Source organism: Oncorhynchus mykiss, chromosome 14 (genome assembly GCF_013265735.2).
Source record: "Oncorhynchus mykiss isolate Arlee chromosome 14, USDA_OmykA_1.1, whole genome shotgun sequence".
In the NCBI taxonomy this organism is placed as follows: domain Eukaryota; kingdom Metazoa; phylum Chordata; class Actinopteri; order Salmoniformes; family Salmonidae; genus Oncorhynchus; species Oncorhynchus mykiss.
The window spans coordinates 979,849-1,004,573 of NC_048578.1; positions in this window are offsets into that span (position 1 = coordinate 979,849).

A 24,725-nucleotide genomic window follows, 5' to 3' on the forward strand; every position below is an offset into this window, starting at 1 on the left:
TCAGACTCACCTGAACCAGCCAGAGTGCCTACTCAGGGTATTGTTGCACCACAAAAAAAAAAAAAAAAAAGTTTGAAATATCCAATAAATGTCGTTCCACTTCATGATTGTGTCCCACTTGTTGTTGATTCTTCACAAAAAAATACAGTTTTATATCTTTATGTTTGAAGCCTGAAATGTGGCAAAAGGTCGTAAAGTTCAAGGGGGCCGAATACTTTCGCAAGGCACTGTATATGATAGGCTACTCCCGAGCCTAGGTCATTTCTAACCACTATCAACTGACAACAGTAGAGCAGCAACTTGGTTGATCCTTGCAATGAGCGACATCCCCGCAGCAGCTAAACATTGCAACATGAGCATATTGAACAACACAGACAAGGTTCAAACACAGCTAGTGATATTCGCAAAGAAAATGTGACTCACCATTTGGATTCAGTCTTATGTAGCAACATTTGAATTAGTTTTTTACATTGGATAAAAGTAGAGACTCAGTTACAAAATTGTATATCATACACTGCATTTGAGGAAACAACAGGAAAGTAATTATGCTTTGAAAGTTGATCAACTTGTAAACTAACTTTTGAGAAAACCATCTTTCAATGTTTTGGTATTACTATTGGAGTGCCCTTCTTTAACTACACCCATTCAGCATTGTTCACACCCTCTTAAGCCTTAGCCCCACCCATCTCTTTAAGGGTTAATCCGTGAATTCTGTACTAAATTGCCAGCTTCTTCCAGATATCTAAGAGAGAGACAACAGCTCACTGAACATTACTCACCCTGGCAGACCTGGTTAGGCTGTTACAGTATGTTATCCAGTGAGTTGGTGACTGCAACTGTGCTGTCAGATTGTCCATTTGTAAATTCCGAGCGCTTTGCGTTCAGAGTGCACACTGGACACTCTGGCCAATAAGTAGGGTTGTTCCGAAAGCTCTGACCTCACAATGACAGTCAAGCACCCACGCTAACTGGCTAACATTGGCTCGCTACTTCCAGACGCAAAATGAGAGACCACCCCACTGACCATTTTACTCCCCTAGCAGAGCTCGTTAGGCACTATTCACCAACTAGAATTTACCAGCTAGTACGCCTTTCAACAGTTGCATTCTATTTAAATGGATACTTGCATGGAGTCTTTTGTTAAGACATGTAACAAAACGCTAACCCCATTCCGTACAAATGTGCGCAACCGCGACATTCAAACGAGGCTGAAAATAAAACGAATGGGACTGTAGCAACTGTGTTGACATCAAAATCTGGGGTGTGAACTACGTTTCTATTCAAGCATTGATTGACATGGTAATGGTCTATAGTATTGGAGAAAAGTTGAAAAAAACGGACCCCTCCGACCTGTACGTTACATCGTGATGTGTCATGGCGTAACGTACAGCATGCATAAAGCAACTAATATTGTCTTACAGCCTGTCTCCACCAGGTGTAGCACTTCTCTCAACGTTTAGTAACAAGACAGAGACAGTGTAAGGGGGGATACCTAGTCATATTTTGCTTCATCACTGCAAGCTATCATGACTCTCAAAAGCCACTGCTTACTTCTGAAGATCAATTTAGCACTGCCCTAAAAACCTGATTCAAATTCGACACAAACCTTCAAATAGGTATGTAATGACACGTTATATAAACTCTTTATTGTGTTTTATTTACATTTTAGAGGCGATAAGGTGATAAGTTGGACAGAGTGAAAAAAGCTGTTTCCCCAAGCGAAGCTAAACCTATCACGCAATAGGTTTAGCTTCCCCACCTGCCATTTTTCAAAAGACCCGACGGAGCTCATTGCCTTCTTGAATCATGCAGAGATGGGCATCATGATTTTGTTGGAAAGGGGAGAAATGTTGCTTTACAATGGTATTGATATTACAGTTGATCTGGAAGAATTACGTTTTATGGGCCCTAAAATATGGTCGATTGTACGGAATGGCGCAATGTGCAAAAGGGAGTTACTTTACGTTAGCTAGCTAGCTAAACAATGGACCATAATCTCAACTCATGACATTACTACCCTGCATGAATCTGCATGAAAAAAAACTAAAACAAACAAAAACTTACATCTGGCAAATGTTTAAAACAACCATACCTGGTGCAAAAAGACTCCTTTATTATTAAGACACTATTCACATTAGTCTTAATTCACATTCTTTTCAAACCAACCAGGTTCTATGGCTTTACCTAGTCAAGCAAATGTGTCTGAGGTACGAAGAATAAGATCATACAGCCAACTAACGTCAGCTGGCTAACAGTACACATGAAATTAAACCACTTTCTGTCAAAATTAGAAACGTGTAATATTTATTTGAAAATGTAGCTAGCTAGACTATTTTACCAGTACACATCATAGTTGGATGCGTCTCCTGTCTGATGCCATGCATGGTTGCCCTTAGTTTGACGATGTATTCCAGACTGGTGTTTTCTCCATCTCCTTAGCTATCATACTCGAATTCCACTGATTTCAAAACTCGGGCCTCCAGAAAGTGGAGAGCATACACATAACTTTAGCTAGCAAGCCAGCCAGCTAACTTTAGCTAGCTAACAGTACACTTTAACTTGACATTAGGTTTATGCAGTTTTACTACATGATACATTTAAAAAGCCACGTTTGACACAATTACCTAGACATACTGACCAGCTCCAGTAGACAGACGTGTGCTATATGGCAGACCAATCCAAACTCATCTCTCGGCATGTCCAGCCCACTCATTATCTCAGGCAATCATGGCTAGTGAGTGGGAAGGTTGCTGACCTTTTTTCTGGCTAAACCAACTAGGCTTGTAATTTAACAATTTTATTCATATTTACAAATGGCATACAAGTTTGATATTAAGGCACATGAAAGTTAACATGTTCGAGAAGGCATTTCTGTCAAAAAACGCATTTTGGTAAAAAAAATAATGTTTTATGTTCAAACAGCTCTCCTGTGAAGTTGTGACTTGCGACATACGCCTAATTTCCTGAATCGGGTCACAAATATCAGAACACAGCACTGTAGTGAGAAACATCTAGTTACACAGCAGCGTTGATGCATAACAAGAACCAGCCCATAGTAGCAGTAGCTGCAAACGGCAGTAGAATGAGAGGGCAGATCTGTAAAGCTTAAATACCTACCCAATAAGGTAGGTGTAATTGATACTAGCCTCTAATTGTTACCATCTCAGCTGATGTGTCAGCTGAGGTGGGGCACTCGGGTTTCCTTTTTGAACTGTTTCCGCTTCATATATGAGGGTAAAAATCTGAGATGACAAACTGGAATTATGTTCTTGGGCACGCGGGATGTAAATACAAACAAATCAAATACTGAAAAAGATTTTGTCCAATATATCTCCTTGGTTACTAAATTCGGTAAGGCTCAGGGGACTTCTCACCAACCTCAGATCGCTTCTCTGTGAAGAAGAGTGATGGAACAGCCAAATTACAATTTCAGACGGCTAAACTCTTGATCTGTCTGCAGCACACTTACCTCTGAGGCTTTGATCCTTGATCTTTCAGCTGAGTTAAAAGAAAAAGAAACACAAATCAAAATGAGCTCACTTGTCTTTTTTCCACCAAGGAGGTTGAAAAAAATCCCATTATATTCTGTTTTGTTTTAAGGGACCCAAAGTCCCAGGCTCGTACGGAATACTATTTTGGACTGAACGGCTTTTTGGAAGCCAGAATTAAAATGTCCCCTCTGACCAAGTTACTTTTTTTAATAGCAAGGCAACATAATGTGTTTAGCTCTATTACCCACATAATGAGTTGGAACATGACACTTGCACGGTATATTATTAGTACACAGATATAGGAAAGGGTGAACATCCGGGAATTATTTTAACATGTGTATATTGGTGATAAGCACATGGCACATTAGGTAGGAGAAGTAGTTCATTATTCTCAGGTGCAATGTATTGTCAGCCCAGGAATCTGTTTTTCATGTTGTCTACTAGCCAGGCTCTTAAACAACCAAACAAAGCTATCTCACAGGGGACTAATTATCCATGAAACCCAGTCCTGAAACTTACCCCTTCTAGCACATTCCACTGACACAAAATTAACGATTGCACTGAAACAAGTGTGCTCTCTATAGGGTCACCAAGGGTAAAAGGTATTAACTTCTGACTGAATCATGTGGACTGACTGTAAAATGCTTGAGGATGATTAATGATATAACTACAGTAGGGCTGGCATATGTGGTCTTCTGCTTCTTTGCCACAATTCATTGTTATTTAAAGGCCCAGTGCATTCAAAAATGTGATGTGTGTTTTTATATATATACACTGCTCAAAAAAATAAAGGGAATACTTAAACAACACAATGTAATTCCAAGTCAATCACACTTCTGTGAAATCAAACTGTCCGCTTAGGAAGCAACACTGATTGACAATAAATGTCACATGCTGTTGTGCAAATGGAATAGACAGGTGGAAATTATAGGCAATTAGCAAGACACCCCCAATAAAGGAGTGGTTCTGCAGGTGATAAACACAGACCACTTCTCATTTCCTATGCTTCCTGGCTGATGTTTTGGTCACTTTTGAATGCTGGCGGTGCTTTCACTCTAGTGGTAGCATGAGGCGGAGTCTACAACCCACACAAGCGGCTCAGGTAGTGAAGCTCATCCAGGATGGCACATCAATGCGAGCTGTGGCAAGAAGGTTTGCTGTGTCTGTCAGCGTAGTGTCCAGAGCATGGAGGCGCTACCAGGAGACAGACCAGTACATCAGGAGACGTGGAGGAGGCCGTAGGAGGGCAACAACCCAGCAGCAGGACCGCTACCTCCACCTTTGTGCAAGGAGGAGCAGGAGGAGCACTGCCAGAGCCCTGCAAAATGACCTCCAGCAGGCCACAAATGTGCATGTGTCTGCTCAGAAACAGACTCCATGAGGGTGTTATGAGGGCCCGACGTCCACAGGTGGGGGTTGTGCTTACAGCCCAACACCGTGCAGAACGTTTGGCATTCATTTTGAGTGTGACTCCAAATCCAGACCTCCATGGGTTGATCAATTTGATTTCCATTGATAATTTTTGTGTGGTTTTGTTGTTAGCACATTCAACTATGTAAAGAGAAATGTATTTAATAAGAATATTTCATTCATTCAGATCTAGGATGTGTTATTTTAGTGTTCCCTTTATTTTTTTGAGCAGTGTATATATATATATACTGTATACAGTACCAGTCAAAAGTTGACACACCTACTCCAGGGTTTTCTTTGTTTTCACTATTTTCTACATTGTAGAATAATAGTGAAGACATAAACTATCAAATAACACATATGTAATCATGTAGTAACTGAAAAAGTGTTAAACAAATCCAAAAATATTTTATATTTGAGATTATTCAAAGAATGTAGACCTCCATAAGTCTGGTTCATCATTGGGAGCAATTTCCAAATGTCTGAAGGTACCATGTTCATCTGTACAAACAATAGTAATCAAGTATAAACACCATGGGACCATGTAGCTGTCATACCACTCAGGAAGGAGACGCGTTCTGTCTCCTAGAGATGAACATACTTTGGTGCAAAAAGTGCAAATCAATCCCAGAACAACAGCAAAGGACCTTGTGAAGATGCTGGAGGAAACAGGTACAGAAGTATCTATATCCACAGTAAAACGAGTCCTATATCGACATAACCTAAAAGGCCACTCAGCAAGGAAGAAGCCACTGCTCCAAAACCGCCAAAGATGTTACCTTTTGGATAAATGTCCTCTGGTCTGATGAAACAAAAATATAACTGTTTGGCCATAATGACCATTGTTATGTTTGGAAGAAAAAGGGGGAGGCTTGCAATCCGAAGAACATCATCCCAACCATAAAGCACTGGGGTGGCAGCATTATGTTGTGGGGGTGCTTTGCTGCAGTGCACTTCACAAAATAGGCCTGGTGCACTTCACAAAATAGATGGCATCATGAGGGAGGAATATTACGTGGAAATATTGAAGCAACATCTCAAGACATCATGTTAAAGCTTGGTCGCAAATGGGTCTTCGAAATGGACATTGACACCAAGCATACTTCCAAAGTTGTGGCAAAAATCGCTTAAGTACAACAAAGTCAAGGACTGGGCCAATATTCACCCAACTTATTGTGGGAAGCTTGTGGAAAGCTACCCAAAACGTTTGACCCAAGTTAACCATTTAAAGGCAATGCTACCAAATACTAATTGAGTGTATGTGTTAGGAGTTTGTATTGGAAGCAAAGTCAGTTGCAGGAGAGCAGAGTGTAGTAAACAGGCGCACTTTTTATTCCAGTCAAAATGACAGCACAAAATAACATAAAATGTGCTCAAAACATGGAACATAGACAAAAAGTAATGCACAATATCAAAATACAGATAACACAAACAATCCTACACAAAGACATGGGGAAGAGAGGAATAAATACATATGAATTGATTGGGGAATGAAAACCAGGTGTGCAGGGAACAAGACAAAACAAATGGATACATGAAAAATGGAGCGGCGATGGCTAGAAAGCAGGTGAAGTCAACCGAGAGGAGAGGAGCCAACTTCGGCAGAAGTCGTGACAGTATGTAAACTTCTGACCCGCTAGGAATTCTCATAGTTTCTATAGATCGTAAATTACCGATTGGCCATTACTTTTCATATCACCTATCAGGACTCTGAATCAGAGAGGTGCGGGGGGCTGCCATAATCAACATCCACGTCTTCGGCGAACGGGAACAGTCGGTTAACTGCCACATCTCCACATGACTAATGTATTTAGGTCATGAGAGACTAGTCAAGGATCATATCACCTCCACCTTACCGGCCACCCAAGACCCACTTCAGTTTGCATACCGCCCCAACAAGTCCAGAGACGGCGCAATCACCATCACACCCCCCTATCCCATCTGAACAAAAGGAATACCTATGTAAGAATGCTGTTCATTGACCACAGCTCAGCATTAAGCACCATAGTACCCTCCAAGCTCATCATCAAGCTAGAGGCCCTGGGTCTCAACCCTGACCTGTGCAATTGGGTCCTGGACTTTGACGGGCTGCCCCCAGGTGGTGGAGGTAGGAAACAACATCTCCACTTCGCTGACCCTCAACACTGGAGGCCCCACAAGGGTGCGTGCTCAGCCCCCTCCTTTACTCCCTGTTCACCCACGACTGCGTGGCCATGCACGCCTCCAACTCAATCATCATGTTTGCAGACGACACAACATTAGTGGCCTTACAGGGAGGAGGTGAGGGCACACAGAGTGTGGTGTCAGGAAAACAACCTCTCACTCAGCGTCAATAAAACAAAGGAGCTGATCGTGGTCTTCAGGAAACAGCAGAGTGAGCACCCCCTGTCCACATCAAAGGGACAGCAGTGGAGAAGGTGGAAAGTTTTAAGTTGCTTGGCGTACACATCACAGGCAAACTGAAGGTCCACCCACACAGGCAGTGTGGTGAAGAAGGCGCAACAGTGCCTCTTCAACCTCAGGAGGCTGAAGAAATTTGGCTTGTCACCGAAAACCCTGACAATCTTTTACAGATGTTCAATCGAGAGCATCATGTCGGGCTGTATCACCAACTGGTACGGCAACTGCACTGCCCTCAACCGCAAGGCTCTCCAGAGGGTGGTGCGATCTGCACAATGCATCGCTGGGACCAAACTACCTGCCCTCCATGACACCTACAGCACCCGATGTCACAGGAAGGCCAAAAAGATCAAAGACATCAACCAACCGAGCCACTACCTGTTCACCCCGCTACCATCCAGAAGGCGAGATCAGTACAGGTGCATCAAATCTGGAACCAAGAGATTAAAAAACAGCTTCTATCTCAAGGCCATCAGACTGCTAAACAGCAGTCATTAACTCTGAGAGGCTGCTGCTTACATTGAGACCCAATCACTGGCCACTTTAATAAATGGATCACGTATGGTTCACGTATCTTACATTACTCATATCACATGTATATCTTGTATTTTATACCATATATATGCCGCTCGACCATCGATCATCCGCATGTACATATTCTCATTCACCCCTTTATATTTGTCTGTATTAGGTAGGTATTGGCGAATTGTTAGATTACTTGTTAGATATTACTTCACTGTCGGAACTAGAAGTACAAGCATTTTGCCACACTTGCATTAACATCTGCTAATCATGTGTATGTGACAAATGAAATTTGATGCTCAGAAAGACTGATTTTGATCTCTTCAGCTCAGGGATTTGATCCAGCAACCTTTCAGTTACTGGCCTAACGCTCTAACCACTAGGCTACCTGACAGTATCAAAGCAAATTATCTAATGGTTCTGTCTCTTCGCAGCAAAATCTGCAGAGCTGGGATAGTTGTATCCCCCATATATAACGTATAATAATTTACATTTGAAAACTGTTTTGAATCCAGCGTCTTTTTCGGTATCAGTTAATAAACCATGTGCCACGGTACATCGAAAATCTCTTCCCAACTCTTTTGAAATCTGTATGGCACAGCTGTCAATTTTTTCATTTATAAAAGAAACTGGTATACTTTTTTATTTATCACAATTTTCTTTAACCAATTTTGGTCTTTAATGCAGGGCCAACAGACAAGTTCCTTACTTTCTTAATTTTCAATTTTTTGCAGTAATGCTGCAATTAGTTTGTTCTAATTTTGGATAGAGCAGACATTTCCCTTTTTTTTGTTAGCTGCATGTGTGGCAAAACGCCACCAGTCTTATTTATGACATAATTTACAAACATACTGATTTAAACACTTTTTTTTACCCATTTTAAATTCAGGCTGTAACACAACAAAATGTGGAAATTGTCAAGGGGTGTGAATACTGTCTGAAGGCACTGTATACACACACAAGCACGAATGCACAAACACAAGTCAATTTAATGTGTAACAGATCTCATTCAGATAACCCATACTGTCACGATCGTCGTATGGAGTAGACCAAAGCGCAGCATGGTTAGAATACATTCTTCTTTATTAATGAAGAACACTTAAACAAAAAAACGAATAAGACGACCGTGACCGCAATATAAACAATTTGCTAACATGCAACATAACATAGATAATAACCCACGAAATACCCAAAGAAGATGGCTGCCTAAATATGGTTCCCAATCAGAGACAACGATAAACACCTGCCTCTAATTGAGAACCAATCTAGGCAACCATAGACCTACATAAACCCCTAGATGGAAAAAACAACATAAATCTACAAAACCCCTAGACAGTACAAACACCCTCGATGAGACAAAAACACACATATCGCCCATGTCACACCCTGACCTAACCAAAATAATAAAGAAAACAAAGAATACTAAGGTCAGGGCGTGACATACTGTACGCTGTTTTCTCATTACATTGGAAGCAGTGCACTTTTATATCACATAACACGCTTAGAGGTGATGGTAACTCTTATATCCTCAAAATGGTCACCCGCCAGATTGCTTACATTGTTTACCAATGGCAGGCCACAGAATTTTTTAATGGTAAAATGTGTAGCTTTTATGTTCCAATGCACTCTGTCAGGCTTATCGCTGTGCTCAAGTGCATAGGGTGGACAGCTTTAATCTGTGCTGCGGTAGCTGCCATGGCTCCTGCAGGATTTAAAGGCTCACTGCAGCTCCATCCGGACCTGGTTCCTCACCAGCTGCTGGCTCCTTCCTGCGAGCAGAGCAGGGCCCTAAGCTCCTCACATGACATAATGAACAACACATACCGGCTAGCATAATGACTATTCACAAAACATACAAACAAGGGGGACCCAAACAATATTCTATCTGAGAAACATAATTGCGTAATAGATTTATGGGTACTTTGGGGCTTGTTGTTCATTGGGTAGGGGGCGATCTTCGTCTGTTATTTATTCTCTTCAAATAAAATAAAATATTATTGGTCACATACACATGGTTATCAGATTTTATTTTATGTGTTGCGAAATGCTTTTGCTTCTAGATCCGACAGTGCAGCAGTATCTAACAGGTAATATCTAAGAACTCCACAAGAAAACATAATATCTAATAGGAATGGGACGAGGATATATAAGTATAAAATATATGGATGAGCTGTGACAGAGCGGCAAAGATGCAATAGACAGTGAAGGATACAGTATACACATATGAGATGAGTAATGCGAGACATGTAAACATTATTAAAGTGGCATTATTAAAGTGACTAGTGATCCATTTATTAATGTGGCTAATGATATCAAGTCTGTAGGTAGGCAGCTGCCTCTCTGTGCTAGTAGTGGCTGTTTAACAATCTGATGGATTTGAGATTTTCAATCTCTCTGTCCCAGCTTTGATGCACCCGTACTGACCTGGCCTTCTGGATGGAAGCGGGATGATGGGTGGTTATTGTCCTTGATGGTTTTGTTTGCCTTCCTGTGACATAATCCGTATTTGTCTGTAGACCCTGCCACATACGTCTCTTGTTTGAGCCGTTGAATTGCGGCTCTATACTGACACTTTGCTTGTTTGATTGCCTTACAGAGGGAATGACTATACTGTTTGTATTCGGCCATGTTTCCAGTCGCCTTGACATGATTAAATGAGGTGGTACGTGCTTTCAGTTTTGCGCGACTGCTGCCATCAATCCACGGTTTCTGGTTAGGGAAGGTTTTAATAGTCACAGTGGGTACAACATCTCCTATGCACTTCCTTATAAACTCGCTCATCGAGTCAGCGTAAACGTCAATGTTATTCTCTGAGGCTACCCAGAACATAGCCAAGTCCACGTGATCGAGGCAATCTTGAAGCGTGGAATGTGATTGGTCAGACCAGCATTGGATAGACCTAAGCATGGGCACCTGTTTTAGTTTCTGCCTAGAGGAGGGGAGCAACAAGATGGAGTCATGGTCAGATTTGCCAAAAGGAGGGCCTTGTATGCATTGAGCAGCAGTGGTCGAGTGTGTTACTCACTCGTGTATTGTAATCGATCTGCGGATAGAATTTAGGTAGCCAAGTTCTCAGATTATATATATTAAAATCCCCAGCTACAATAAATGCAGCTTCAGGATATATGGTTTCCAGTTTGCATAACGTCCAGTGAAGTTCCTTGATGGCCGTCTAGGTATCCGCTTGTGGATATGAGAACCAGAAATACTGTATGTAGGAGTTTGACTGATGGCTATTGCAGGGCTGACATATGTTGTCTGCTTCCTCAATGATTACTCCTTAGGTGTGGTGTAGATTGGTTCTGGGTCAACGGATCCATGCCTCAAAGTGTTTCCCATCTCAACATGATTTCTCCAGGCATTCTCCACGCTGACCTTTTTTTCAAGGAGCACGTGTGCGCCAAAGTTGATAAATGTAGGTGCGCACAGAGAAATGTAGGAGCACAATGCCAAATATTTGAGGGAATAAAGCTAGAATCTTAAATTATTTTGGTACTAAATACAAATTCACAAATACACAACAAAATATTTAGGCACATATGAAAGTAAAATGGTTGTACTGTAGATAGACGCAAGAGGGAAGAAAATAGGGTGGATCTGTCAAGTGCACCATATTAATCAGAGACAGGTAGCAGCAGGCCTCACCGCAATGCACGTTTTAGTGATGATTTTCAATTAATTGAATGAAGATCTGGGGGAGTAAAGTTAACCTCTCTGCGCACGGAACCACAACATACAGTGAAATTCCACAACATACAGTGATCGCTACATAAATAGTCATATTAAACATTAATGAAAAATACAAGTGTCTCACGTGTATCGAAAGCCTAGAATCTTGCTAATCCAACTGCGTTGTCAGATTTAAAAAAGGATATACTGCGAAAGAATACGATGCGATTATCTGAGCATAGAGCCCTATAAAAACAACAATTTTAACCAGCACAGGCATAACATAATCACAAACTGCATTAAAATAAATAGTTTACCTTTCACGATCTTCGTCTGTTTGCAATTCCAATGCTCATTGTTACACAATGAATGATCTTTTGTTTGATAAAATCTGTTTTTATAGCCTAAAACTAAACATTTTGTGAACCCCTTGTGTCGTGAATTCCATCTCATTCCATTTTCGACTACACATTCTAGGTAAATAACCCACACAGAACGTGACTTTTCCAGTCATGTTTGGTTTCACTGCAATCAACTGGTTTGTTTGTAACACAATCAAACTTGATGGGCCATTTCGCGGGACGTATTGACTGAAAGAAACCGATTTGAAGACAACAAGTAATGACATCATTGTGCACCAATGATTTGCCCGCTGTTTCGTTGATTGACTGTCTTTTAACCCAATGACCACTGATCGTCGTGAAATCTAGCTGGGTAGATAGCCAATGAGCTGAGCTAAACGGCAATAGGTCATGTTTATGTGTTGCAAGACCAACCCATGTAGTAAGCTCCAGCGTAAAGTGAGTCATTCGCTATTGAAGTTTCATACCGGAAGGAGAAACACATTACGCATTGCATTGTTTGGTAAACACGCAGATTCAGCTGTTTATATATCAATCATTATGGCGACTAAGTCAGGGAAAGCTAAATCTAAGTCTAGATATACAGATGTACACACAATTTTAGAATAAATTGATTGGGAAGGTGAGACAGAGATTGCTGTAGGAGGATTAATTTAGCGATTGTGGAGGAGTATTTTTTGAACGGGAGAGGACATCGTTTTGGACTGGTAAGTTCTTATCGTGCTAATGCCCTTGTTTGAAATTAATAATATAAAATATTATTTGTGATTTTTTGTACATTTTAGAAGCAATATATAAACATGTAATGTCATGAAATGTGAGATGCGTGTCTGCCGCCCCACCCCAACCCACATGAAATAGCCTATTTGAGGCTGTTGAAGGGAGGGCAGGCCTACACAACAATGGCCAAAATGAAATGGAGACAGTAGATACAGCTGGTCTGTTGTAATATAATAAAGACATTAGATCTAGCTGGTCTGTCATAATATAATAGAGACAGTAGATCTAGCAGGTCATAATAATGTATTCAACCTTATGTTCCCTGTACTCTCTCTCTATATATCTGTTTATTATACCTGTTGATACAGGGCTCATATGTGAAACTATTCTAACTGAACATTTTCTTTCACAGTGACACTGACTCCGAATGGGAGTCTTATCCGGTGTCCTGTGTGAATTTAAGTATGCTCTCTCTAATTCTCTCTCTCGGAGGACCTGAGCCCTAGGACCATGCGTCAGGACCACCTGGCCTTGCCGCTGTTCCAGTTTCAACTGTTCTGCCTGCGGCTATGGAACCCTAAACTGTTAATTTTTACTCTTGAGGTGCTGTCCTGTTGCACCCTCTACAACCACTGTGATCTCCACCCGGCACAGCCAGAAGAGGACTGGCCACCCCTCATAGCCTGGTTCCTCTCTAGGTTTCTTCCTAGGTTTTTGCCTTTCTAGGGAGTTTTTCCTAGCCACCATGCTTCTACACCTGCATTGCTTGCTGTTTGGGGTTTTAGGCTGGGGCTATATAAATAGATTTGATTTGATAGAGGACTGAGGGTCTTCCAAATATTGAAAGTGTGTAAATAGCTCCCCATGTTATTTTGTAAATGTATATATATATATATTTTCATACATTTTTTTAATCAATAATTAATTTTTTCCCCATTTTTACTTATTTATTTAATTTTTTCTCTAATTTTTTTTTGGGGGGGTGTGTTAGAATACCATTTTGGTATTTTGTATATAGTTATTTGTTTCAAAATGTATACCTTCACCAATTTGGCCACTTGTGTGGGACACCTGGGTGACTTCATGATAAATGTCCTGTAGCACACTCATTTTGGAAGTTATCATTCTGAAACTTTGCACAAGTACTGTTGCCCTCTTATATTTTTCACTGAAATTGTCCCCATCATCCTATCGGAATGTTTGTTTTATCTTGTTCATTTTAAAGATGATGATAGAAAAAGAAAAAACATGTTTTTTTTTCATTGTTTTCTCTAAACCAGATCTATTGTGTTATATTCTCCCTCATTCAATTCACATTTCCACAAACTTCAGAGTGTTTTCTTTGAAATGGTACCAAGAATATGGTTCTGTGCCTGTTAGATTTGGGCGGAAATTGCACAAAGTAGGGGGGGAGCTGTATGAGGTTTTAACAAACCATTCAAAAAGCAAGTGCGCCGAATCTCAATGATCACAAGATCTACAGTAGAAAGGATATCGGGCTTCAGTCCAATTTAGTCACTTCACAACCATCCCCTCCCACCAAGGATGAAATAATGACTTTGAATAACAATGACGGATTTGACAAAGCATGCCATGTCTATTATAGGCTGTATAGCCCTGTCGGACAGGGTTGGATTTTCTCTTTGCCCAGCTGCATTACACATGCTGTCACGTATTAACAAGGTGGGTGGAATCAGGCGCAGAGAGCAGGTGCAGTGAGTCGAATGTTTATTCTCCGGAACCAAACACGGTCAACCCAAAATACAGGGTGAAATAATCCAACACAGGATTAAATGTATCGGAGCAAATAACACAATACGTATTCACGAAAATACATGAAACCAAAACAATCCCGCACGAAACAAGGGCGGGACAACCTACTACATATAAGGACGTCAATAAACTAAAAAACACACAGGTGAAACTAATAAGACAAAACCAACAGACAAACGAAAAAGGGATCGATGGTGGCTAGTAGGACGGTGACGACGACCGCCGAGCACCGCCCGAACAGGCAGGAGAGCCAACTTCGGCGGAAGTCGTGACAGTACCCCCCCCCCTGACGCGCGGCCCCCGCAGCGCGCCGCCACCGTCCTCGAGGACGACCCGGAGGACGAGGTGCTGGGCGATCCGGGTGGAGGCGGTGGAAATCTCTCAGGAGAGAAGGGTCCAAAATGTCCCTCACCGGAACCCAGCATCTCTCCTCCGGACCGTACCCCTCCCAGTCCACGAGGTACTGTAGGCCCCCCACCCGGCGTCTCGAATCCAGAATGCCCCGAACTGTGTACGCCGGGGACCCCTCGATGTCCAGGGGGGGCGGAGGGACCTCAGGCACCTCACCTTCTTGCAGGGTACCAGCCACCACCGGCCTGAGGAGAGACACATGAAACGAGGGGTTAATACGGTAATACCTAGGAAGTTGTAACCTGTAACACACCTCGTTTATTCTCCTCAGGACTTTGAACGGCCCCACACACTGCGGCCCCAGCTTCCGACAGGGCAGGCGGAGGGGCAGGTTCCGGGTCGAGAGCCAGACCCTGTCCCCCGGTGCAAATACGGGGGCCTCACTGCGGTGCTGGTCAGCGCTCCTCTTCTGCCGTTCGCCCGCTAACCGTAGTGAGTCCTGAACGACTTTCCATGTGTCCTTGGAGCGCTGTACCCATTCCTCCACCGCAGGAGCCTCGGTCTGGCTCTGATGCCATGGGGCCAGGACCGGCTGGTAACCTAACACACACTCAAAAGGAGACAAGTTAGTTGAGGAGTGGCGTAGGGAGTTCTGAGCTAGTTCAGCCCAGGGAACATACCTTGCCCACTCACCAGGCCGGTCCCGGCAATAGGACCGCAGAAACCTGCCCACCTCTTGGTTTACGCGCTCCACCTGCCCATTACTCTCGGGGTGAAAACCTGAGGTTAAGCTGACCGAGACCCCCAGTCTCTCCATAAACGCCCTCCATACTCTGGACGTGAATTGGGGACCCCGATCAGAAACGATGTCCTCAGGCACCCCATAGTGCCGGAAGACATGGGTAAACAAGGCCTCAGCAGTCTGCAGGGCCGTAGGGAGACCGGGCAACGGGATGAGACGACAGGACTTAGAAAACCGATCCACAACGACCAGGATCGTAGTACTTCCCTGGGACGGGGGAAGGTCGGTAAGAAAGTCCACCGATAAGTGTGTCCACGGCCGTTGTGGAACGGGGAGGGGTTGTAATTTCCCTCTAGGCAGGTGCCGAGGAGCCTTGCTCTGAGCACACACGGAGCAGGAGGAGACATAAAATCTCACGTCTTTAGCTAGCGTGGGCCACCAGTATCTCACTCTCAGACTCCGCACTGTCCTCTCGATGCCAGGATGACCCGAGGAGGGGAGAGTATGAGCCCACCGAATCAGCTTGTCCCGGACCCCCCTCGGTACGTACTGGGTTCCTACTGGACAGTTGGGGGGGGCCGGCTCTGACCGTGAGGCCTCCTCTATCTCCGCGTCCACCTCCCATACCACCGGTGCCACGAGACATGACGGTGAAATGATGGGAGTTGGCTCAACGGGCCGCTCCTCGGTATCATAGAGGCGGGACAGCGCGTCGGCCTTGGTGTTTTGGGAGCCGGGCCGGTATGAGAGGGTAAACCGGAACCTGGTAAAAAACATGGCCCATCTAGCCTGACGTGGATTTAGTCTCTTCGCTGCCCGGATATACTCGAGATTACGATGGTCAGTCCAGATGAGAAAGGGGTGTTTAGCCCCCTCAAGCCAATGTCTCCACACCTTCAGAGCCTCGACTACAGCTAACAACTCCCGGTCCCCCACATCATAGTTTCGCTCCGCTGGGCTGAGCTTGCTCGAAAAGAAAGCACAAGGGCGAAGTTTGGGTGGCACGCCCGAGCGTTGGGACAGCACGGCTCCGACCCCAGCCTCGGACGCATCCACCTCCACTATGAACGCTAAAGAGGGGTCCGGATGCGCCAACACGGGCGCATTGGTGAACAGGTCCTTCAAACGAGTGAATGCTCTGCCCGCCTCTGCTGACCAGCGCAAGCGCACCGGTCCTCCCTTCAGCAGCGAGGTGATGGGAGCAGCTACCTGACCAAAACCCCGGATAAACCTCCGGTAGTAATTGGCAAACCCTAAAAACCGCTGCACCTCTTTCACCGTGGTCGGAGTCGGCCAATTACGCACGGCTGTAACGCGGTCATCCTCCATCACCACCCCAGAGGTGGAAATGCGATATCCCAGGAAGGAAACGGACTGTTTGAAAAACTCACATTTCTCCGCCTTGCAATACAGGTCATGCTCCAGCAGTCGCCCAAGTACCTTACGCACCAGAGACACATGCGCCGCGCGTGTGGCAGAATAGATCAAGATGTCATCGATGTACACTACCACTCCCTGCCCGAGCAGGTCTCGGAGAATCTCGTCTACGAAGGATTGGAAGACGGCTGGAGCATTCTTCAACCCGTATGGCATGACGCGGTACTCATAATGACCAGATGTAGTACTAAATGCAGTTTTCCACTCATCTCCTCCCCGGATACGCACCAGATTATACGCGCTCCTCAGGTCCAGTTTTGTGAAGAAGCGCGCCCCGTGAAATGATTCCACCGCCGTAGCGATGAGAGGTAGTGGGTAACTAAACCCCACTGTGATGGAATTTAGACCTCTATAATCAATGCACGGACGCAGACCTCCATCCTTCTTCTTCACAAAAAAGAAGCTCGAGGAGACGGGTGATGCGGAGGGCCGAATGTACCCCTGTCTCAGCGATTCAGCAACGTATGTTTCCATCGCTACCGTCTCCTCCTGGGACAATGGATACACGTTACTCCTAGGAAGTGCAGCGTTCTCCAGAAGGTTTATCACGCAGTCCTCTCGACGATGAGGTGGTAATTGGGTCGCCTTCCTTTTACTGAAGGCGATAGCCAAATCGGCATATTCAGAGGGAATGCGCACGGTGGAAACTTGGTCTGGACTCTCCACCGTAGTCGCACCAACGGCAACTCCTCTACACCTACCTGAACACTCCTCTGACCACCCCTTAAGAGCCCCCTGTCGCCAGGAAATCACCGGGTTGTGTTGAGCTAACCAGGGAACCCCCAACACCACCGGAAACGCAGGTGAATCTATAAGGAACAGACTAATCTGCTCCTTATGATCCCCCTGCGTTACCATGTCCAGTGGCACCGTAGCCTCCCTAATCACTCCTGACCCTAATGGTCGGCTATCTAAGGAGTGCACGGGGAAAGGTTGGTCTACCGACACCAGGGGAATCCCTAGCCTTAACGCAAGCCCACAATCCATGAAATTCCCAGCTGCGCCTGAATCGACTAGCGCCTTATGCTGTAGAGAGGGAAAAAACCCAGGGAAAGAAGTCAAAACATACACATGACCGACAGGAGGCTCTGGGTGAGTCTGGTGCTTACTCACCTGGGGTGATCGAGCAGTGCTCCGCCTGCCCTCCCGACTCCCAGACGAGTTCCTCCAGCACCGGTCTGACGTGTGCCCTCGTCGACCACAACTGGTGCAGGAGGACACTCCTCCTCCGGTCTCCCTCGAAGCTGCCCCTCCTAATTCCATAGGGATAGGGGCAGGAGGGCTGGGAAGTGGAAACGACAGGGCCTGATCCGAACGCCCGCGGGCAGCCAGCAGATTGTCGAGACGGATAGCCAAGTCAATGAGCTCATCCAGTGTGCAGGTGGTGTCCCGACATGCCAGCTCCCTGCGGACGTCCTCCCTGAGACTGCATCTGAAATGGTCGACCAAGGCCCTGTCGTTCCATCCTGCTCCTGCGGCCAAGGTCCTGAACTCCAGAGCAAAGTCCTGTGCGCTCCTCGTCTCCTGCCGCAGGTGGAACAGCCGTTCACCCGCCGCCCGACCCTCTGGTGGATGGTCAAAAACAGCTCGGAATCGGCGGGTGAACTCTGGGTAATTATCCCTTGCCGAGTCCGGACCATTCCATACTGCGTTGGCCCACTCGAGGGCTCGCCCAGTCAAGCAGGAGACGAGGGCGCTCACGCTCTCCTCTCCAGAGGGAGCAGGACGCACGGTAGCCAGGTATAGCTCCAGTTGAAGGAGGAAACCCTGGCACCCAGCCGCCGTTCCGTCATACTCCCGTGGGAGTGTCAACCGCAGAGCCCCGGAGCCAGATGTGGTCGCAGGAACAGGAGGTGCTGGAGAAGGGGGTGCTAGCGATGATGTGGGAAGACCACTCCTCTCCCATCGATCCATCCTCTCCATCATTTGGTCCATGGCAGAACCAATCCGATGGAGCACGCTGGTGTGGTGGAGGACTCTCTCCTCCATCGATGGGAGAGGAGACGCGGCTGCTCCTGCTGATTCCATTGGTGGTGCGGGATTCTGTCACGTATTAACAAGGTGGGTGGAATCAGGCGCAGAGAGCAGGTGCAGTGAGTCGAATGTTTATTCTCCGGAACCAAACACGGTCAACCCAAAATACAGGGTGAAATAATCCAACACAGGATTAAATGTATCGGAGCAAATAACACAATACGTATTCACGAAAATACATGAAACCAAAACAATCCCGCACGAAACAAGGGCGGGACAACCTACTACATATAAGGACGTCAATAAACTAAAATACACACAGGTGAAACTAATAAGACAAAACCAACAGACAAACGAAAAAGGGATCGATGGTGGCTAGTAGGACGGTGACGACGACCGCCGAGCACCGCCCGAACAGGCAGGAGAGCCAACTTCGGCGGAAGTCGTGACACATGCATCCGTTTGTCAAAACAACCTGAAGATGTTCCGCCAAGCGGCCCCACCAATAGACGTCCACCAGTGTCCTTCCATGTTGTGGAGCATCATAGGAGCATGAGGAGCAGTAATGGCTTGTGACACAGAGCTCCTAGAGGCCTCACCCCTGGGAATAGGCTAGTCTCAGGAGACTGACTCTACTCCCTCCTCTCCTCTTCTCTCTTCATTCCTCTTCATCCCTCAGTCAAACCGCCTCCATCTCCTCCACACAGAAGATTAACGCACCAATAAACCGCTGGTGCCATGGCAGATTAACAGCAAGATTAAGGAGAAAATAAAAACATACAAGGCACGGAAGCAGGGGAGAGGATTTCCCTGCTCCTCTCCTTTTCTCAGCCCCCAAGATTTCCCCAAAGGGAGATGGAATGAATATTTGATGTGTATGACCATGACGGGAAGGCTTTCATACAAAATTACAAATTATAAACAATCACCTGACCTCAACAATCAAACAACCTCAACACAATTGAGATGAATTGGACCGCAGAGTGAAGGAAAAACAGACAACAAGTGCTCAACATAGGTGATAACCCCTTTCAAGACTGTTGTAAAAGCAATCCAGGTGACTACCTCATGAAGTTGGTTGAGAGACTGCCAAGAGTGTGCAAAGCAGTCATCAAGGTGGCTACTTTGAAGAATCTCAAAAATAAAATATATTTAGAATTTTGAACACTTTTTTTGTTTACTACATAATTCCATATGTGTTACTTCATAGTTTTGATGTCTTCACTATTATTCTACAATGTAGAAAATAGTAAAAAATAAAAAAACACCCTGGAATGAGTATATGTCCAAACTTTTCACTGGTACTATATATATATATATATATATATATATATATATATATATATATATATATATATATAAATAATAATCCCACACAAAATTAGTGCACTAGGCCTTTATTGCTCCTTTATGAGTGCACAAATACACCTAGTAGTTTGAATGGAATCTCATACTCAATCCATCTTGATGATTAAAACTTTAATAGACAGTGAATTGGTTGAGAACACTAGTCATGCCTCGCTACTGCCCCATCCCTCCAACCCTCCGCCATTGAAATGGAGGCAGTGTCATCATTCAGGGAGATAAAGACTTTGCTCTGAATGCTCTCTGGATTTAATTTAAAGGTTTACACAACAAACCTCACTACTTTTCAGCCGCTGCAGAGGAAAATATTATTTTTGTAACGAGAACACTAGCAAAGTAGGGACCTTGAGAATTAATCAGAAAAAAAATACTTTAAATACGAGCACAATTCTGATCTTTAAGCTTTGATGTGGTTGAAAATACAGTGCAGCACATACCTGTACTGCCACAACGGATTCTCTGCGCAACCCTTCATTTGAGAGTCTTGGCTGTTGGGAAATGGATTACGTGACATTAATAATATATTGATTGCTTCTTGTAAAACAAGCGGAAGCAGTGAGATAAGCATGTGAGGGAGGCAGTGTACCAGAGGTTACCTGTAACACTCCAAGCATCATCTATATACCAAACATTCTGAGTCACAAAATCAGTGGGATTAGCTTGCTGTGTTAGCAGTACTGGGTGGCTGATCAGATCCCCAGACAGTCAACTGTACTAAGCTACATGTACAATTCAAGTCAGAAGTTTACATATACTTATGTTGGAGTCATTAAAACTTTGTTTTTCAACCACTCCACACATTTCTTCTACTTTGTGCATGACACAAGGAATGTTTCCAAAAATTGTTTACAGATAGATTATTAAACTTATAATTTACTGTATCACAATTCCAGTCGGTCAGAAGTTTACATACACTAAGTTGACTGTGCCTTTAACCTCTCTAGGGTATGTGGAACGCTAGCGTCCCACCTGGCCAACATCCAGTGAGATTGCAGAGCACCAAATTCAAATACAGAAATACTCATTATAATAATTCAGAAAAGATACAACTATTTTACATAGGTTTAAAGATGAACTTATTGTGAATCCAACCACGGTGTCAGATTTTAAAAATGCTTTACGGCGAAAGCATACCTTACTATTATTTGAGAACATAACCCAGCAGACAAATCATTACAAACAGTAACCAGCCAAGTAAAATAGTTACACAAGTCAGAAATGGAGATAAAATTAATCACTTACCTTTGATGATCTTCATATGGTTGCACTCAGAAGACTTCCATTTATTCAATAAATCTTCCTTTTCTTTGATAAAGTCTCTTTATATCCAAGAACCTCAGTTTTGTTCGCACGTTTTCTTCAGTAATCCACAGGCTCAAACGCAGTCACAATAGGCAGACAAAAAATTCAAATAGTATCCGTAAAGTTCGTAGAAACATTTCAAATGATGTTCATAATCAATCCTCAGGCGTCCGGATCGGGTCCTGTTGGTTCCACCCCCCACCCCCATGGAGTTAGGGGGTGCTGCAGCGAGGGCGATCGGAGGAGGAGCCTCCTCCTGCATTGGGTAGGGTCAGAGAGGGCACACTGCCGACCGGTGCTGGAGGAGTTTGTCTGGGAGTCGAGGCGGCACGCCGAGTACTGTTTGGGCACCCCAGGTGAGTCAGCACCAGGCTCTCCCAGAGCTCCCTGTTGGTCACATGTATGTGTTAATCTCTTTCCCTGAATTTCCCCCCCATTCCCAGCATAAGGCGCTAGTAGATTCAGGCGCAGCGGGGAATTTCATGGAGTTTCGCGCATAGGTTAGGGATTCCCCTGGTTCAGATGGACAAACCATTCCATGTGCACTCCCTAGATAATCGACCATTAGGGTGAGGGGTGTCAGGGAGGCCACGGCTCCACTGGACATGGTTACGCAGGGGGGTCACGAGGAGAAAATTAGTCTCTTCCTCATTGATTCACCTGCATTTCCGGTGGTGCTGGGGATTCCCTGATTGGCCTTTCACAACCCCACTATTTCGTGGCAACAGAGGGCTCTAAAGGGGTGGTCAGAGGAGTGCTCAGTTAGGTGTGTGGAAGTTTCCATCGGTGCAACGACGGTGGCGAGTCCAGACCAAAGCTCCACCGTGCGCATTCCCCCCGCATTCCCCCCGAATATGCCGATTCTATAAAAAGAGGGCGACCCAATTACCATCCCATCAACGAAGGGATTGTGCGATAAACCTCCAGGTAAACGCCGCACTTCCCAGGAGTCACGTGTATCAACTGTCACAGGAGGAGACGGTGGCTATTGAAACTGAACCTCTGAGGCAGGGGTACATTCGGTCCTCCACGTCACCCGCCTCCTCAAGTTTATTTTTTGTGAAGAAGGAGGAGGGAGGTCTGCGTCCGTGCATTGACTATAGAGGTCTAAATTCTATTACGGTTGGGTACAGTTACCCGCTACCTCTCATCGCTACGTTGACTGAGTAATTTCACGGAGCACGCTTCTTCAAAGGTTCTTCACAAAACTGGATCTCAGGAGCGCGAATAACTTGGTGCGTATCCGGGAGGGAGATGAGTGGAAGACAGCGTTTAGTACCACATCCGGCCATTATGAGTACTTTGTCATGCCGTATGGGTTGAAGAATACCCCAGCATTCTTCCAATCATTTGTAGACAACATTCTCAGGGACCTGCACGGGCAGGGTGTGGTGGCGTATATCGATGACATTCTCACCTATTCCACCACACGCGCCGCTCATGTGTGACTGTTGGAGCATGACCTGTACGGCAAGGCTGAGAAATACGTGTTCTCCCAACAGGCCGTCTCCTTCCTGGGTTATCGCATTTCTACATCAGGGTTGGTGATGGAGTGTGACCGCATTGCAGCTGTGCGTAATTGGCTGACTCGGGGGGGGGGGGGGGGGGGGGGGGGGGGGGGGGGGACCAGTGCGTCTGCGGGTGTCGGCTGAGACGGACAGAGTGTTTTCACGCTTGAGGACTCTGTTTACCGATGCTCCCGTATTGGCTTATCCGGATCCCTCTTTGGCATTCATAGTGGAGGTGGACGCATCCGAGGCTGGGATTGGAGCCGTGCTCTCCCAGCGCTCGGGCTCTCCACTGAAGCTCCACCCCTGTGCTTTCTTTTCGAGGAAGCTCAGCCTGGCGGAGTGAAACTATGACGTGAGGGACCGGGAGTTGCTGGCTCTCGTAAAAGCCCTGAAGGTGTGGAGACATTGGCTTGAGGGGGCTCAACACCCTTTCCTCATCTGGACCAACCACCGTAATCTGGAGTACATCCGGGTGGCGAGGAGCCTGAACCTTCGCCAGGTAAGGTGGGCCATGTTTTTCACCAGATTTAGATTTACGATATTGTATAGACCAGGTTCCCAGAATGCTAAAGCACACGCACTTTCCCGTCTGTATGATACAGAGGAGCGGTCCATCGATCCCACCCCCATACTTCCAGCCTCTTGTCTGGTGGCGCCGGTGGTGTGGGAGCTGGATGCGGACATCGAGCGGGCATCTCAGTCAGAGCCTACTCCACTTCCGTGTCCAGCTGGAACACCGCTTGGTGTTCATGATAGGTTGATTCGGTGGGCACACACGTTACCCTCCTCTGGTCATCCGGGTATCGATAGGACGGTGCGAAGCCTTAGTGGGAAGTACTAGTGGCCCACTTTAGCTAAGGACGTGTGGGTTTATGTCTCCTCCTGTTCAGTGTGCACTCAGTGCAAGGCTCCTAGACACCTGCCCAGAGGGAGATTACAACCCCTCCCCGTTCCACAGTGGCCTTGGTCACACCTGTCGATAGACTTCCTGACCGATCTTCCTCCGTCCCAGGGTAACACCACGATCCTGGTCGTTGTGGATCGGTTTTCTAAGTCCTGTCGTCTCCTCCCTTTGCCCAGTCCTACAGACCTACAGACCCTACAGACCGCGGAGGCCCTGTTTACTCACGTCTTCCGGCACTATGGGTTGCCTGAGGACATAGTTCCTGATCGGGGTCCCCAGTTCACGTCCCAGGTTTGGAGGGCATCCATGGAGCGTCTGAGGGTCTCGGTCAGCCAGACCTCTGGTTTTCACCCCGAGAGTATTGGGCAGGTGGAGAGAGTAAACCAGGATGTGGGTAAGTTTCTGCGATCGTATTGCCAGGACCGGCCAGGGGAGTGGGCGAGGTACGTTCCATGGGCAGAGATGGCCCAGAACTCACTCCGTCACACCTCAACTAACCGTTCGCTCTTTCAGTACGTGTTGGGGTATCAGCCGGTCCTGGTACCGTGGCATCCGAGCTTAGACCGAGGCGCCTGTGGTGGAGGACTGGGTGAAGCGCTCAAAGGAAACCTGGGAGGCCGTCCACAGGCACCTGAAACGGGTCGAAGGGCGACAGAAAGCGAGCGCTGACCGCCAACGCAGTGAGGCCCTGGTGTTCGCACTGGGTCTGGCTCTTGACCCGAATCCTGCCCCTCCGCCTGCCCTGCCGGAAGCTGGGTCCGCGGTTTGTGGGGCCATTTAAATTCCTGAGGA